Source organism: Astatotilapia calliptera, chromosome 14 (genome assembly GCF_900246225.1).
Source record: "Astatotilapia calliptera chromosome 14, fAstCal1.2, whole genome shotgun sequence".
In the NCBI taxonomy this organism is placed as follows: Eukaryota; Metazoa; Chordata; class Actinopteri; order Cichliformes; family Cichlidae; genus Astatotilapia; species Astatotilapia calliptera.
In genome coordinates, this window is record NC_039315.1 from 14,658,732 (window position 1) to 14,676,914 (window position 18,183).

Here is an 18,183-nt window from a genome sequence, read left to right on the forward strand (position 1 = left end):
TTACACCTATTGCAAAATGCACTCAAACTCTAAGATCCAGAACTCCAAATTACTTTTTCGTGCATGTCCAAATTCAATAGAATGGTCCAGTTAGTCCAGGTTGAGAAAAAATGATTGCTTGATGGAGTTTAAGGAATAAAAAAACATTTCTATGGGTGGGGAAATAAACATGTGCTCATAGTTCCCCCCGGTTTAAAACTCAAAAAATAAACATCACTCTCCTGTGTTATAGTTTGAAAGCCTAGTAGTTATAGTTTTGTTGATCCATTCATTCACCCCAAGCTCTTTCTTAGATAGCTTTTGTGGTTGTATAACTATGTGACCTTACTTCCTTTTTAGCTCTTGTCATTATAGATAAAAGACCTTATCACAATAAAACAGAAGGTCATAGATCACAATAAGCTACTTTGTCAGCTCCACTATCAATCATGTGAATTACACCAGGAAAAAAAAATAAGCAAGCCTATTTAATGTCACCCAATTATCCTGTCCATGTTTCATTGTCTGCAATCACAAAAACAGTAGGCATGCCCTCCAAGGAATTCCCATCTGTGTATATCTTTTGAATATCTGTGAAGCTGAACTGACAGCGGTTTTCACAGCAGCTGTCTGTCAGTGCATTTAAAGGATGTTCATTTGCCTGGAGTGCAACCACTGTGATCATATTTTCCATCGTTGTGTTTCTGTGCTCTTCACATAAAACCTATTGCCCCTTCTCTGTTGGCCATTTGAGCTCTGTTCGCTGTCAGTAAACCCAGCATGTTATGGACTCCTGGAGAGTATTGGATTTTAATTGCGCTGTGCCTGGGGTGACACAGGTATTAAAAAGTCTTTTGTTGTAAAAAATAGGTCGATGTGTGGAAAAACAGACACAAACATACAGACACACACTCTTTTCATTCTTTTTAGGTCTTTGGGTCTTTTTTAGGTAGGCTGTATTTTTCAAGCTCAACGGGGTCCCACACTAATCTAAAATGATTTTCATCCAAGCTCAATTCCATGTTTACCATCTCAGTTCTAAATGGCATTACACAGATACAAATATGCATCAATTACCCTCGTGGACATCGCATGGGTTGAATAAAAAGAAATGCTGCCTTTCTGTCATTTTAATTCAATTTAGTACCATTTATTTCTTAGAATAAAAATAAAAACTTCCACATTTTCATTAGATGATTCATCAGCTGAGTTTTGTGTGACAATTTTGTGGATGTAATTGATTTCCAGACAACTGGAAGCAAAAACCGTGACTAATAACCACTTCTGCATTTGGTAGGCATATGCTTGTGAATAAGCTGAAGAAAACAAATAGATGGATGCTTGAATCACACAGGACAGGCACTTTGTCACAATTTTAAAAATATATGCTTTGTTCGTAATTAATGTAACTGATGTCTAAGTGTTAGGCGTTTGTCGCCAGAGGAGCCAAGGTACGAAGGGTTTTCGGTTTGTATCAAGGTCGCTCAGATGGGTTGTACTATCAGCAGCTCCTTTCAGAAACTGTCACGGGAGCACCTCTACTATCAGCAACGGACGAGCCATCCAATTCAGCTCAAAATGTGCTGTCAGTACACATAAACATGCACACATAATCTACACCCGAAGTACAGATCCACAGAAACACAGCCACAAGATTAATGACTCACATTTACTGCACAAACATTAATAACCTTGTCACTCATAGAGATGGACTTTCAGCCGAAGCTTTGTGACAGTCATGAGGCTGCTTGCAGAGGAATACAGAAGTGCAAAACATAGAAAACACAGGAAAATGGTTAAAAGTACCAGATTACTCAGTATTTCCACACAGGCTCAGACTGTTTAGTTCTTATTTTTTATGAATTATTGTCACAAGGAATTGGATATACTCTGCACTACACTAACAAAATTCATTTGTTGTTATTTTACAGTTCCACGACACTAACTCTTCAGTGATTTACTGGAATCACTGGGAAATACTATATGTAGTATTAGGTAGATGTATACATAGAGTGCAGGAATATTATGAAAGCTGTTCCACTTGAGCAAATGCCTTCCATTAGCATGTATATCATGTATTTGTTAGTGACTTACATTTATTCCCTTGCTTTGAATCATATGCATAACTACCATGTGGCCAAGTCCAACCACTAATAAAAAACATAATCTCTGCCATGTGCTTACTGTGATAACTTTTTGTTATCAATAATACAACTTCACACCCACACCCATTAATATACAGTGTTCTTTATTATATTCATTATTTGTGCAGAGATTGTTTGTGCTGATAATTTCACTTGCTCTGTTTGAATTGCAAAAGTGGGGCAAATATCTATTCCTCTTTCTTTCCTGCGTCTTCCTGAAAGAAGTTTGCCTTCAGGGCTTTCCGCTAGCAAGGCTGTCAGGCATAAAAGCGTTCTTTTCCCTTATCCTATTTCCAGTTCTCAGCTGCAGTGTGATCAGATTTAGATAAAGATCACGGTTTGGGTTAAACCTCACCCTTTTAAAACTGGTAACCACACCTTAGAGATCATGTCTGACAAAAAGGCCTGCAGGCAAACTGTGAGTGCGTTCGTCTGCGTCACTGTTTTTTATGATTATCGATAGTCATCATAAACGCTGTGAAAATTCAAAAGACAGCTTCTTTACCCTCTTCACTTGTCCACTCTTGCTTTGCAGTTGTGAGCTGCTCTAAGAATTCCTGACGTGGAAAGGAATGCAAACCGATTCAAAAAACTTCCTTCCCAATCAGATAAACTCTCTTTTTTTCCTCAAAGTAAAAAAATATATATTTTGATAAATATGACATTATATAAATGCAGTGCTAGTTTAAGCTCAGTATGTTCTTTTCTAGAGACATTTTGTTCTTTACTACCTGATACTTTTTCTGATGCATGCCAGCACTTGCAACCGACCATGCTGGTTATAAATATATGAACAGTTATGTGAACAAGGTTACCTATAGTACTAAAAGTGAGGAGAATTAGCACACATGTTTTACGATCCCTCAGTTTAATGTGTCAGCTCTGAAGTCATTAGTATTTTGGTTTACTATTAATATTGTGCTTTTAAGCATTACCAAGCAGCAGGTTGAGTCCCTGAACCCATTTTTAATGTGAGGAGACGCTGCTGCCCCTAGCACCAAACATCAAACTTAAAAGTTAAGCCACTATAATGGAGTGTTAGCAGCTAAAAAGACAAATGTGTGTCTCAGAAGGTAGTGTGTTCCTTTTTTCTGCTTAGTAGATGAATAGGTAACTCTTCACTAACAACTCACATGTATACTGTAACTTCAAACTAAAGTCATACAGCAGAGGAAATAATTATTTGATCCCCTGCTGCCTTTTTAGGTTTTCTCACTTACAAAGAAATGAACAGTCTCTAATTTTTCATGGTAGCATCATTTTAGTGGAAAGAGACAGAAAATCATCAAAATATATAGAAAAAAACACATTACATAAACATTAGAAATTGATTTGCATGTTATCTAATGAAATAAGTATTTGATCTCCCAAAAAACATGATTTGTTAGTGTGATTGAGGTCTTGAGACTGGCTAGGCCACTCCATGACTTTAAAGTGTTTCTTCTTAAGCCACTTCTTTATTGCCTGGGCAGTATGTTTTGAAACCATGTCATGCTGGAAGACTTTGTGACTTTGCCACAGTTAATGTGGCAAAGTCACCCTGTACCCTTAGCAATATATATATATATATATATATATATATATATATATATATATATATATATATATATATATATATATATATATATATATATATATATCCAAAGACATGCAGCTTGTGGGGATAGGTTAATTGGATAATCCAAATTGCCACTAGGTGTGAATGTGTGAATGTGTGAATGAATGTGAATGCGAATGGTTGTCTGTCCCTGTGTGTTGGCTCTGTGACAGACTGGCGACCTGTCCAGAGCGTACCCCGCCTCTCGCCCTATGACAGCTGGGATAGGCTCCAGCGCCCCCCGTGACCCTGAAAAGGATAAGCGAATGGATGGATGGATGGATATATATATATATATGGCTAACCAACCGGACATAGTGGTGGTAGACAAACAGAAGAAGACGGCCGTAGTGATTGATGTAGCGGTTCCGAATGACAGCAATATCAGGAAGAAGGAACATGAGAAGCTGGAGAAATACCAAGGGCTCAGAGAAGAGCTCGAGAGGATGTGGAGGGTGAAGGTAATGGTGGTCCCCGTGGTAATCGGAGCACTAGGTGCGGTGACTCCCAAGCTAGGTGAGTGGCTCCAGCAGATCCCGGGAATAACATCGGAGATCTCTGTCCAGAAGAGCGCAGTCCTGGGAACAGCTAAGATACTGCGCAGGACCCTCAAGCTCCCAGGCCTCTGGTAGAGGACCCGAGCTTGAAGGATAAAACCGCCCGCAGGGGCGTGCTGGGTGTTATATATATATATATATATATATATATATATATATATATATATATATATAACTGTGGGGATGGTGTTATTTGGGTCAAACTCTGCATTTGTTTTCCTCCAAACACGGTGAGTCAAGTTGATGCCAAAGGACTCGATTTGGGTTTCATTTGACCACAGCACTTTCTTCCAAGCCTTATCTGAATAATTTAGATGTTCACTGGCAAACTTAAGACAAAACTATTTGATTCACAAAGCTTGACTTAATAAATTGTGCAAAAATGATCAGTATTTTTTCAGGTTTGGGCATACGCATTTGTAAAATTGTTTTAATGTGTGGTCAGATTACTTCTTATTATGTACACATTTGCAACCCTTTTGGTGCAAATTTCTTTCCATAATTAAAAGAGTGGAAGAAAGTGAGCCTTTAAAGCTGTGTGCATTTGTTAAGCTGTGCTGAGATTTATTATCTGTTTAGTTTAGTTTAGTTTAGTTTAGTTTAGTTTAGTTTAGTTTAGTTTAGTTTAGTTTAGTTTAGTTTAGTTTAGTTTAGTTTAGTGTGGAAGTAGTCAGTAAGAAAACAAAAAAACAAATGCACCAAAATAGTAGTAGTAGTAGCAACAACAACTTGTAACAAGTGTAGTCACAGGTAGGTGGTGCAGGAGAAGTACAGGAGGAAGGACAGGAGTCCCACCAGAGTGTTCTGTATTTCCAGTTTGCTGTACTGACTCTACTGCTGAGGTGATAAACTCTTATCATTTAAATTAATGAAAACTGTGTTTTTTGTGCCGAGTTGCATCAATCTGAATTTTATGACTTGATAATATATGTGTTTTACCTCTTTCTTGAATTTCCTTCATTGGGGCCCCCAAAAACAGGCCACATGCTTCTACTGTTCAGAACCTCCCTCACTCCAGCCCAGAGGGAGAAGGACATATATACTTACCCCATCATAATGTCATAAGAAAATCTTCATAATTTGGCTATAAATGTCCTTTTCCTGCCTAGAAGCACCACTTGGACTTGGCTTGTAGCTCAGTGACAGACTCAATACTTCACATTTAACAAGCTACAGACTCTCCAAAGGGGAGCTGTTATGTCACACCAGTTCAATACATGTCAACCAGCAGTTCTAAACTGATGCTGCTGTTACTTTTCTTCACCTGCTTTTCCAGTAGGCCAGTAACTTCTCTTAGAATCTCAGGTCCAGAACTGTGGCTGGGCAGGTGTTTCACATCAGCCCCACATGTCCTTGTTTACTCAATTTTTCACTCTCATATATTAACAGCTATGCACACACACACACACACACACACACACACACACACACACACACACACACACACACACACACACACACACATACACACAAAGACACACACACCTACACACAGAAAGTTGTCCCTCCAAAAGCTCTCACTTGCTGACAGCTGGAGGTTGAAGAGGTCAAGTTGATTGCTGCTACACAGCTTTGATCTCAGACTTAGTGTGATCACTTCCCAGACTGAGGTCTACTGGTTCAGTACAGTATGTGTTTCTCTTTGAATTCCAGTGTGCAAGGGATAAAGCCACTCTGCTATGAAGAGGTATCCAGTTTTTATGACTAATTGGCTTCAAATACGGGCTTATCCAGCCATATTTTTGACTCTTGTTTGTAATTATTTTCTATAAGATGCATCAAAGAAACAAATATGCATATCATTAATTGGCACTATTTTTTGGTTAAATGCATATAAATATATAAATGCATCTCTGTGTGTTGCTCATGAGTGTATTTTCCTGAGTTGGTCTGAATTGGTTATGCATGACCCAGAAGAATTATCTAATAGTGCTCATCAGTCATGGCCATTTAGCATGCCTGCTCCTGAGTGTGTTCCACCCTCTGGCACCTCTGTTCCAAGCTTTCAGAAGTGATAAACCCTTTCACTGTGTCCACCACTGAACAATTTGTCTTACTACACAAATGATCTGACAGAGGTTGGTCCACAAGCATGAGTGACTTGGACCTGAACAGCTTGTCTCAAAGAATTAACTACAATTAGTAAAAGAAATACCAAGGAGCAGTTCTGAATTAAATGATCTTAACTGGCAATCTTGAAGATTTGTATTAAAATAAAGGTCTGTTAAGTAAGATGATAGTTATACTTTTTTTTCAGATGATAGTTATACATGAAGTACTATAAATTGGTTGTCTTCAGATATAAACAGGATAATTGCTGTTATATTACTGCAAAATGTAAATTGTGTTTTGAGGCCCAGCTGCGAGGTAGTTAGCACCACTGAGTCACAGCGAGATCAAAACCAGACTGGGGCTTTTCTGTGTGGAGTTTGCATGTTTTCCCCATGTCTGTGTGGGTTCTCTAAAGATACTCCAGTTCCTTCCCACAGTCTAAAAACTGGTTAGGTTAATTGGTGATTCTACATGTCTACACCACACTCCCTGCTGGTGGCTGATGCCCTCAGACGTCGGTGTGTTGGTGGTTCTTGGTGTCTGGGGCTAGGTGCTCAGGTATGTACCGGCTCACTCCTGGTGGCCGATTGGCGGGGCCTGGCGCCTGTGGCCCGGCTGGGCCCCTTCCGGGGTGTGGGGTGCCCTCGGGCCTCTGGCCTCTGGGCCTGAGGCCCGGTCCTCTCTGGCACAGCTGGCTGCTGGCAGAGCCCACGGGCACGTCACTGCAATCCCCTCTGGCTTCTGCTCCGTAGCTGCTGGGTGACCTCTCGTTTGGGGCTCTCCTCAGCTCTTCCCAGGAGGGTGGCACGGTTGCCCCTTTAGTGGTCCTCCTCGGGTCCTCGTACTCTGGGATCTCTGAATGTCTGGGGCCTGGATCTCCTCCATACCTGCTTCATGCCCTGGGGGACGGGGCTATGGCTCTCCACACTCCCTAGCAGATCGTTACATGGAGAAACCTTTTGAATACAAGCGTGCTGATCCACACAGGTGTGCACACAGGTGTTCACAGACACAAACTACACCTTCGTTGGCTGCACATTGCAGCCAAGGAACCTCAAAGCACATTGTGCGCTGTCGATCTTGCGTGCTGCACAATAACATGTAATATTTAGTATCTACTGTTATCTACTGTTAGCTAGTGTATTGTGATGGTGTTTTATTTATTATGTTGCTCTTTTTTGTTTGTTTTCTCTTCTGTTTTTTTTTATCTTCATACAGGTGATCCAGGTGTTTTGTTTGTTTTTCTTTTTTTTCTTCCCCCCTTTCTCACCATCTCTTCTCCCCTCTATTTTTCTTTCTCTCCCCCTCTTTCATTGTCTGTCCCGTCTGTAACAACCGAAAATCTAATAAAATAAACACATAATTATAATAAAGGTCAGTCAAATTAACCAATATGGCAAGGCCATGATGATCCACTTGGTAAAGTAATTCCGCTTGGCATCTTTCTTGGCCTTCAGACAACAATTCTGATGGCTAAAGATCCAAACGGGACAGGCAAAAAATTGGTGATTCTAAATGGACCGTAAGTGTGAGTTTGAATGGTTGTCTCTGTGTGTTAGCCCTGCCATAGGCTGGTGACCTATCCCCCCACGAACCTCCTTCAATCCTCAACCGCTTTAGAAAATGGAGGGATCAATATTTCCTCCTGCTGCAACTTCACAGTGAAACATTTAACTGGCAAATTACAAGTTGTATTTTATTATGAAGCAGTAACACACAGTCACATGAAATGCAATATTTTATTAGTCTTTTTAGGACTTACCTTTATTGGTCAGTGCTAAATGTATATACAAAAAGGACATCATTCATTTTCAGTTTAGAATACTGCACAGATTAATAGCACAAGAAGGAGCAGCCACAATGGACTATAGGTGACAGGCTGCGCACCACCAACTTCTCAGCAAGGTAACTACTGTGTCCTTTCACTGTGCTCTGCTGTTTGCAGACTCAAACCATGTGCAGCATTAAATCAGATCAGACTTGCTCACAGAATGATGGAGAAAGCTCGATTTATTGCCTGACTTCTTTATCAAAACAACAATAGTTTGCTTTTCTGGTCCCAGCACTCTGTCACACGCAGTATTAAAGTGCATTTGGAGTTACCACTAGTAACTACGGGTGTCACCAAATCAACCAGGACTGAAATCTTTGAGATTGCCGCTTAAATTACAAACAGAATGGTTTGCACTGAGATCGGCTCCAGGGAAAATACAAAAATTGAAGCGTTAATTTTGAAAGAGTTTGGAAAGACTTTATAAGGAGTTCAAGTCAAGTCAAAAATTGTAAGAAAAAACAAAACAAAAACAAAACAAACACAAAGCACTTATTTAACATACAGGCACTGTGAAAGTTCCTGTTACATCCTGACTCATTTCATTACCAGTGTTTTTCCAAGTCAATAATGCTGTCATAAGTAATTATGGTTCTTTCTTCTGAGAAGGCTCTTAGTCAGTCTACTCCTAAAATGGGACAAAGGCGTGCTTTTATGCAATAATCCCTTGACTGAGCCATAACGGAACAGTATCTATACTTCTGTCTTCTGCTCTCACGGATTACTGATTTTTCAAAAAGCTTCAAGTACAAGTGTGATATCCATTCACATCGCACACTTCACTAAATCCAATATCACTCCATGTATAGGATGTTATCTTTAGGGTAGCAATGACTTGATTCCCACACAGATTATATTCTTTTGTGCCTTTTATATTCATTCTGTCATCACACCACATGTTCCAGCAGGAATCAAGACTTGACAAAATGTGGGGACATAACAATGCAGGTACAGTGGGATTTATCCTAATCCAGACACTGAAAAGAGATTTCACTGAATACACCTCCTGATCAAAATGTAAGACATGTCTAGACCAGTTCCAAAACAGTTTTTTTCATTCATTGGGAATCAGCAGGAATCGTAGAGTTAATTGTGTGGTATCTGGGTTGGAGCTGTGTGACTAACCACTCTACTATGTGCCAAGCTTCCTCGTGAGTAGCAGCATTGCTGCATGCTGTCACCTCTTACAGTGTGCCATTTTCTGTGAGCGGACATTGTATGTTTTCAAGCAATATTTGTCTTAACACTCTAACATGATCTGTCGACCACCACCGAAATTCCTACGCTTCTATTTGGGTTTACTTTGTTTCCTCACCCTCGCTTGTTTTCCCCTCTGTCTGAAATCCTCTGACAGGAAATGTTTTACTTCACTTTGAAGAGTCAGCAGAGACACAGAAAAAGCATCTATCTCTCCTCTTGGACTTTTCAGGGGGCTACTCCTGTTTGAGTTTTCCATCTTCTTTGGCAAAATGTGAGCATACTGATTGGCAGTGAAAATTATGCAACAGCTAAGGTCAAGTAAGCATGAAGGTGAAGTACACAGCGGGCTACAAAGAGAGACTAGTTAACACCAGCCACTGAGTGTTGTGTCTGCTGTTTCACAAGTTTCTGGTTGATCTGAAATCGGCTTTGGCACTTTATGCAAACCCACTGCCCTCTAATGTTCTGTAATGAAAGCACAGCAATGTTTTATTCCTAGCTGTAACCCCCTGTGGTGAAGCATATTTGTTATTTTTAGTGATGTTCAAGAGAAAGGCTTTTTTTTTCTACTCCAGCCAAATTTTTCAAACTGTTCATCTCTGTCTGAGATGAGCACTGGATTGGAAACACCAAGATTGAAAACACACTTCCCAAGATAAGATCTGCTGCCAGTTAACTTGTTGGGGAGTCGCTACCCGTCCACAGTGTTTTGAAGTGCGCTCCAGTTTGATAGCGTGGCTGCTTGAAAGGTTTTTAAAAGTTTGCCCAGCCATGCTTGTCAGCAGCACGGGGATGATAGCCAAGCTAGTGCATAGATGTCAGTCAAGGAAACCTTTCGGATTTGAGCTCAGTCCCTTATGATCTGTTTGTTTTCTATAATTGAAGCATCTGCCTCTCAAGTTGAAATGATTAGTGCCAAAATGTTTATTTAATAACCAATCATATTTCATCATTTACTTGTCATCACTCAACAGCTGATGTTTCTTTTTCTAAAATGAAAAGGAGTTCAAACAAGCTGGGGTATTCTAAAACGGTGCCAGATATATTGCAGTTTACTGAACTCCTGTGACAGTGAGGCATGTCTCTTTCCACTCTCTGTCTCTCTCTCTCTGGTTATTGCATCAGAAGAATGAATGAGAGCAAAGAAGCCCATAGGGAAAAAGAGGTACTAATGGGGCCTTAATGAAAATCTTTGGTCTGCTCATTAATGTTGAAGTACATACACACACACTACACACATGGATAGGGAAAGGAAGCGAGGCGCAGTGCTTGGGCACACATATGAAAACATGCATATGAAGACAGATGGGCTTGTCACATCACCTCCTTTATATGAGCTCCTTTTATCTTCTCTCCCTTCCATCTCTTTTGTATAATAAGAAATAAAACAAATAATAGTTTATCATCATCAGTTGATTTGCATAAATGATCAGACGTATTACTCCCCCGTTATCTCAGACACAAGCTGGGTTTTCTCTTGTTGTTGTTTTAGTAACTGATTCCATTAAGCCAGGCATGCTGGATGAATTCGTTATGCTGATTAGTGTGCTGCAGGTTGTTGAGATGGAGTATAGAGATCATGGAGAGAGATGGTCAAAGAAGCAAAAAGCTAATTTGACACATTTCTCCACAATCAGCTGCCTTGATGAGTTCTGTCTCTGCAGAACTACAGCACTGGCCCACCTGAGTGGCGCCAGAGTCCCCCCTCAGATTTGTCACCCCCTGCAGGGGGTGACAAATCTGCAAGAAAGGAATTGTGAGTGTAGAAGACAGATACAGTGTTATCTGGCTCTGGTTGTATTCATCTTACACTGGCTTTAGGCAAAGCTTTGGAAGCCTGGTTCCTCCTGAGTGATCCACTATTGGTTATGTTTGACTCTGACACAGCTGAGCCATTACACAGTGCAATAGGTCCATCTGGTGGCCAAATTAGAATCTTGACGTGACCTGTTCATGTCTGTTCATTTTGGCCATTAAGTGACGTTCCAGGTGTGTTTGCCATGTTGGTAATTGGGTAAAAACAATGCAATCCTTGTTATGTGCAAAAGTATGTTTTTTTTTTTTTTTTTTTTCTGTCTGTCCCATTTGGTTCTTTAGCCGTCAGAATTGTTGTCTGAAGACCAACACAAGGATACCCAATGGATTTATTTTGCCAAATGGATCATCACGGCATTGCCGTATTGGTCCATTTGATCGACCCTTGTTTTTATTATTTATTTTATTTTATTTTCAGTTGTTACAGACGGGACAGACATGAGTGAGGGATAGGAAAGGGAGAAAGAAAGAGGAAGGAAAAGAAAAACAGAAGGGGAGAGGGACAGTGAGAAAGGGGAAAACAATCTCCTGGATCACCTGTTGAGAGAGAAAGAAGAGAAAACAAGCAAAAAAAAAACAAAGCAACATACTAAACACAACACCATCGCATTAATCTAGCTAAGTGTAAACAGCAGTAAATACTAAATATTCAATGTTGTTGTGCAGCACGCAGGACAGACAGCGCACAATGTGCTTTGAAGTAGCAGCCAAGAAAGGTGTAATTTAAGTCTACGAGCAGTGAACGCCCGTGTGCACACCTGTGTGGATCAGCGCGCTTGTATTCAAATGGTTTCCACATGTAATGATCTGCAAGAGGATGTAGAGAGCCATAGCCCTGTCCCCCAGGGCATGAAGCAGGCATGGAGGAGATCCAGGCCCCAGACATCCAGAGGCCCCAGAGTGCGAGAGCCCAAGGAGGACCACTAAAGGGGCATCCGTGCCACCCTCATGGGAAGGGCTGAGGATCCCCAGACGAGGGGTCACCCAGTAGCCACCGAGCAGAAGCTAGAGGGGGCTGCACCGGCGTGCCCGCCAGCTCTGCCGGCAGCCAGCTGTGCCAGAGTGAACCGAGCCGTAGGCCCAGAGGCCGGAGGCCCGAGGGCACCCCGCGCCCCGGAAGAGGCCTGACCGAGCAACAGGCGCCAGGCCCCGCCAAGTAGCCACCGGGAGTGAGCTGGTACATACGTGAGCACCCAGCCCCGGACACCAAGAACCACCAAACATACGCAAAAGTATGTTCTAAAGTTTATCTTTTTGAGCAAAGTGGACTTTTTAGTAGAAAATCTGTTTTTCTAGCCACAGTAAAGTGCAGTCCAGGAAACAGAGTTTGAAATAATATTTCAGTAGGAATACAACATGAGAACAATCACACTGAAACCCAAACCGGCCCCTTAGAAAAAGCCAGGTCTACTTCTGGATTTTTTTCCTACTTTTACGTTTTCATATAGTCTCAGGACCCTTCAGACTGAGCTTCTGAACAAATTATGGTCCTGTTACCCAAATATGGGTAATCAGAATGGCTTACACATTCTGATTTGATGAGTTATTTGGTATTGCTTCCACATACAAAGTAATGGCAAGTAAGAAAAATAGACATTAATTAATTACTAGCCCATATTTCTTTTTTCCAGTGACAGCCTGCATTAGAAATCTTACAGCAGCTCTTAGGTTGGAAATTAAGTCAATAAATGACACAAAACATAGGAAACTGGTTATATATTCCATTAATATTTACTCTGTAACACACATATTCATATTGTTTATTAGCTAATACAGCCACACACTTTATTATCTATAGCTTTAATACAGAAAAGTAACAAAAACACATACAGAGACCACAATATCCATTATGATCCATGATCCCTGTAATTTAGTCATTGTTTAATAAAACATTTTGAACTTGTCATTTAAATGATTCCAGTCAGGATTCATTGAATGATTCATGAATTTAGAGGTTGTGACATTTCACAGTGATCCCCCTAAACAAACAAAGGCATTGTTCAGAGGAACATATGGGAAAGAGCATATACTTACAAATCTCAAAATAGGTGGCGAAGCAAAAAGCAAAGCCCCATTAGAGTATCCTTGAAAGGTGTTGGGATCTCATAATAGCCTCAGTTCTTCTTGTCAAGACTCTCCAAAACTCCAAAAGTGTACTGGAAGGATGAAGTTCCTCCTACTAAAATGTCTTTTCATTCACTATCATGGCAATAGTGATGGATAGCGATCTTTCAGACAAAATTACCTGTTGGTGTTTATCTCCCCTGAAACATGGATCATTTTCATTCTCATTATGCAATTTTATAATGAGTATGAAAGCATCTGAATGTGTTACATTTTCCCCCTCATTTAACCAGTTATCTGTTGCTTCCTTGTCAAAATATTAAAAAAAAAACACACAGTGTGGTTGCGCAGAGGTCTGTGGCTTATAAATAGCATGTTGTTTTTTACTGTTTTCATTTCTACCAGGTGCATTAAAATCATTCCAGCCCAACAAGGCATCGGCTTTTAAAAATGCAAATCAGCTTAATGTAGCACTGAACTTTATGGCTTTGAAAAACTTTTAATAACGCAAAAGGATTGTCTTGCTTACTTGGAAGGTGTTGCCTTCTTTAACCTTACCTCAGCCTAATTTCAATTTCAAGCATTTGTGTTAGGCAGTTATTTGTTTCTGTGGGTACTGTCACTGCCATATGTTGTCGCACTCATCGCAGCCAACAAAAGGAACCGTTATTACTAAAAGGTATACCACATTTTGTTTGGCTGATGGGGATGTGACCTCCACTTAAACCTCTATGAGTGCACCATTAGTCACTTTTGTAACTTGTTTGGGAAAGTAAAAAATTTATATTCAAACTCAGTCAATTAGTGCTGATGGAAACTGAGTACTGGTGCATATGTCCTTGCTTATGTGAGAGATAAATAAGGGAAACAGCACCGAACCAAACCTGCATATCGCTAAACTCCTGTCACCGTTTCCGTGGAAACAGGTGCAGAATTGTTTGTGGTCTGATAAGAATTTCTGATGGTCAACTTGGCTTGAGTTGAAATGGCACACACACAAAGTAGAAATTAGCTATTATGCACCTGACACCCCTAATGCTATTCAATCTCCCTAAAAAAAACACTTCATTTGTCTCAGGGTGGGTAATAAAATAATGTGCTTCACCATCTAACTACCACTGACATCCCCTGATCAGTAGTTCATTATGTAGTGCAACAAAAATCACAAGTAAGTGTTAATCAACACATTATTGTTTCAAAGCAAGCACACACTGCTTCACCTTTATAAGTATTATTGTAAATAATCCCTACATTTAAGCGCTTGAATAATTAATTATTAACTACACTGTATTATTACTTTGTTAAAAAAAAACAAAACTACAAAAGAAGAAGAAGAATCTGCTCACAAGTCTGCCTAATTTGTGATATATGACAACACTTAAACTGCGTGCAGATATAGATTCCTAACACATCTGCATACATTATTTCAGATCTCAGTCATTTACAGGTGCATACAGCAGAGAACCAAATGGACAATAAATGCACTTCCAGTTTCATTTGAATTTTGTCTGCACAATTTGAAAAGCATTCTGAAAAGATACTGACAAACTGACAAGCAGTGAATGTGCTGATTTATGTATTGATTTTAGGCATTTTTTTCAGCCTGCTTGCTTATTATAATAACCTTTAAAAGCCCACTTTAATAGAAGAGAGGGTCCTTGTCCTTCAGCCTGCTCACCATGCGCCTTTTCTGTTTTTCAACACTGCCTTTATTAAGTATAGATTCCAGTAAAAATAGAAAAAAAAAGTTACTGCAAAATCAAGGTGAAATTCAAAATACAAAGTTAATTTAACTGGGCACATTTTTTAGTATTTCCCATTTTCAGTGATAACATTTTAAAACATAGGGTTGACATTATTTACTTGAAGTTTAATCTATTATCAAAATTTTATGCACCTAAGTATATTTACTACAAAAAAAAAAGAAAAAGAAAAGCCTTATCTTATTTAAATTTGGTAAATCACAGATTTGGGAATATATTTCTGGTGCGCGTCTGCACCATTTTCAGCATGGCTGTAAGTCCCATTATTTTCTGCAGCAGTTGAGCCTCTGCAATGGACACTAAATCACTTCCAGCATGTCAAAACATGACTTTTCAACTTGATTTAAATTTTTGAGATGTGGACTAAGTTGCACAAGGCAAATCTGGGAAAGGATCCAGACTTTGTTTCTGTGGCAAAACCTGTGTTTTCAGTGCACTCTGAGCTAGCAGGAAAGAGCAGTTCTGTTCGAAAAGAAAAAAAAAAAAGAGCAAATCATGCTCCCTATCTCGCTCTTTATTTGACTGGCTTTGAATATTCTTCAGCTGGGAAACACTGGAAATGTCTTGGCCGTAGCTGGAGATCCTGGTCTCATCACATTTTGTTGAGTTGAGTTTCTCTGCACAAGTTTGAGGCATCATAGCCTGAAAATTGTTAAGCCATCTAAATTGGACAAACAGGGAGTGGTCTAAAAAAAATGCAGTGATCCTGGAAACTATCTTACATACCTGAATGAAAATTCAGTCAATTTTACAATTGGTGAAATTAGTTTGGATTTGTGGATCTGTTCACAGGATATTTGATCAAACACCCTATTGTGTGTGTGTGTGTGTGTGTGTGTATATATATATATATATATACACACACACACACACACACACACACACACACCTTACAGTTAATAGTATATGCATATACAAAAGATGTTGTATTCTTCAACCAACCTTAATCAATGTTTTCATTTAGCAGAAAACACCAGAGTCGACCAAGCAATCTCCCCAAGGCCAGATCGTCCAATGCTCAGAGAAACTGCAAAAAAACCCAGGAGCTACATCTTAGACTCCACAGGCCTAAGATAGTATGTTAAACGTTAAAGATTATAACAGTACACAGTAGACTTCTGGAACAATATCAGATGAGAGTTAGAGAAAGTGGCAATGTACGTGCAAAAACCAAACACAGCTCACCGGTATAAACACCTCATATCAACTGTCAGCACAGCTGAGGAGGGGGGATGACTTGGGCTTATTTTGCAGTCACAGAACCCAGACGTTTTCTAGTCATTGATTTAACCATGAACTCATGGCATCCTACAGTCAGATGTGAAGCCCTCTGTCTGACAGGTAAAGCTTAGATCAAATTGGCTCATGCAACAGGACAATGACTTTAGTTTAGACCTCAAGCTAACTGAATGCTGTCAGAGTAGTGTCAGAGCTGTGCATAAACAAAAGCCCACAAACCACAATGAACTGAGGCAATGTTGTGAATGTATGGAAGCAACTGCTTACTCCAACAACTATGAGAATGGTTTCTGCTCACTTACTGACATTAAGATATTTGTTCTCCTTTTAGTTCAGAGTTTACCACTAAAAACCTAATTGCACAAAACCATTTGATTCACTGTTGCACTTCTATGAAAACATTTTTAACACAGGTTTAATGTGTCTTTTAGACATTTCTACTCACTAATGCTGGACTAACTTGTTTGTACCATACAAGTTTTAATGATTACATTGGACATAATTTGGATCTCAAAGTCACTTTAATTCTAAAAACAGCATTTGAACAATGCCAACATGCACCAGTTGTATTTTACATGGTACACTCAGCAGAGAATTGAGTGTTGAGCAATTATAAATTCATGGCACTAACTATTCATCCTCCTCTGCTCATTAAATTTAAAGCTCTCTCTTTTATGCAAATATAATCTTCCATCCTGTTTCTGTCTCTATATCTCTGTGTCAAGTGCTGCTTCATTAATATTTGATGTGACTTAGGATAATGATGCACTTAGACACTCTGTGTTTATATGTGTGTATGTGCATGTAGATGTGGGTACATTTGTGTTTAGAGAGAGGACGAGAGCTGCACTCCAGCAGCTCTACAGTTTAAAGTTACAAGCTGTGATGTACCACCAGAGGCCAGTAAGCAACAGAGGATTGTTAGTTTTATATTTGTACACGTATTCATGTATATGATGCAATGCAGTACATCATTTATGAATTTGAAGGGCATTTGAACAGTATATTACAATCATCAATCATCGATTAGCTGTTTCCTTTTCATGGTCCCGATGAACTACACCAAGGTTTTACTTCAAAGTATTCCCATGGTTTTGGTTTCATATCAAAGCCAATATTACAGTAAATGGATTTATTAGATGTGGTAATATGGCTGTAATTCTCAAATGAAGCTCTTTATTAGTTTGAATCTAATTTTATTTTCCTTCATGGGATGTCATTAATTGGTGGACACACCAATAAAAATGTCAGATGTTACAAAGCACACGTTCCATGTTAACACAAGGAGAATGCTAGCCATAGCAAGCCTCATTTGCAACAACACACAATCCAATAAGAATAAAATTCATGTTAGAGTCTATGCAGATTTGCTCAGTGTAAACTCTTATTACCCTCATAGTGCAGCATGCATGTGTGTCAGTCAGTCTGCAGATGGAGGAAGTTCTTTTATCATGTAGCTAGAAAACAATGATAAGCTAGTTGTGGTTGTGCTGGGAATTTGCAATAAATGTTTCATCACCCAAGCATGAATTTGTATATATGTATTACAATGACCTTGAATTTAACTGTGATTGTATAAATGACTTTTTTTTAACTTCTTTTTTAAGACTTAAAATGTGGAGTCTATGATAGCCATTTATTCATTTATTTATTCAAAATGGAGCTACATCAAAACGTGTAGTTCAAACACACTCACTGTGTTTGCTCTGATTAACATTTATTTTATAACTTTTAATAGGACGTACTGTGTTGTTCTGCCCTGTAATCGACACTAACATGAGGATTTTAATAACTTACTCAAAACTGTATACACCTACTGTTAAATATTCTGTTGTGGTAAATAATTTTCAGCCGTGTATTTCTTCTGTTCAACCTCCGCATCGAACTGACTTGAATTAAAATGTACTTTAGGTCTTTGTTCCATCAACAGATAATGAAAGTG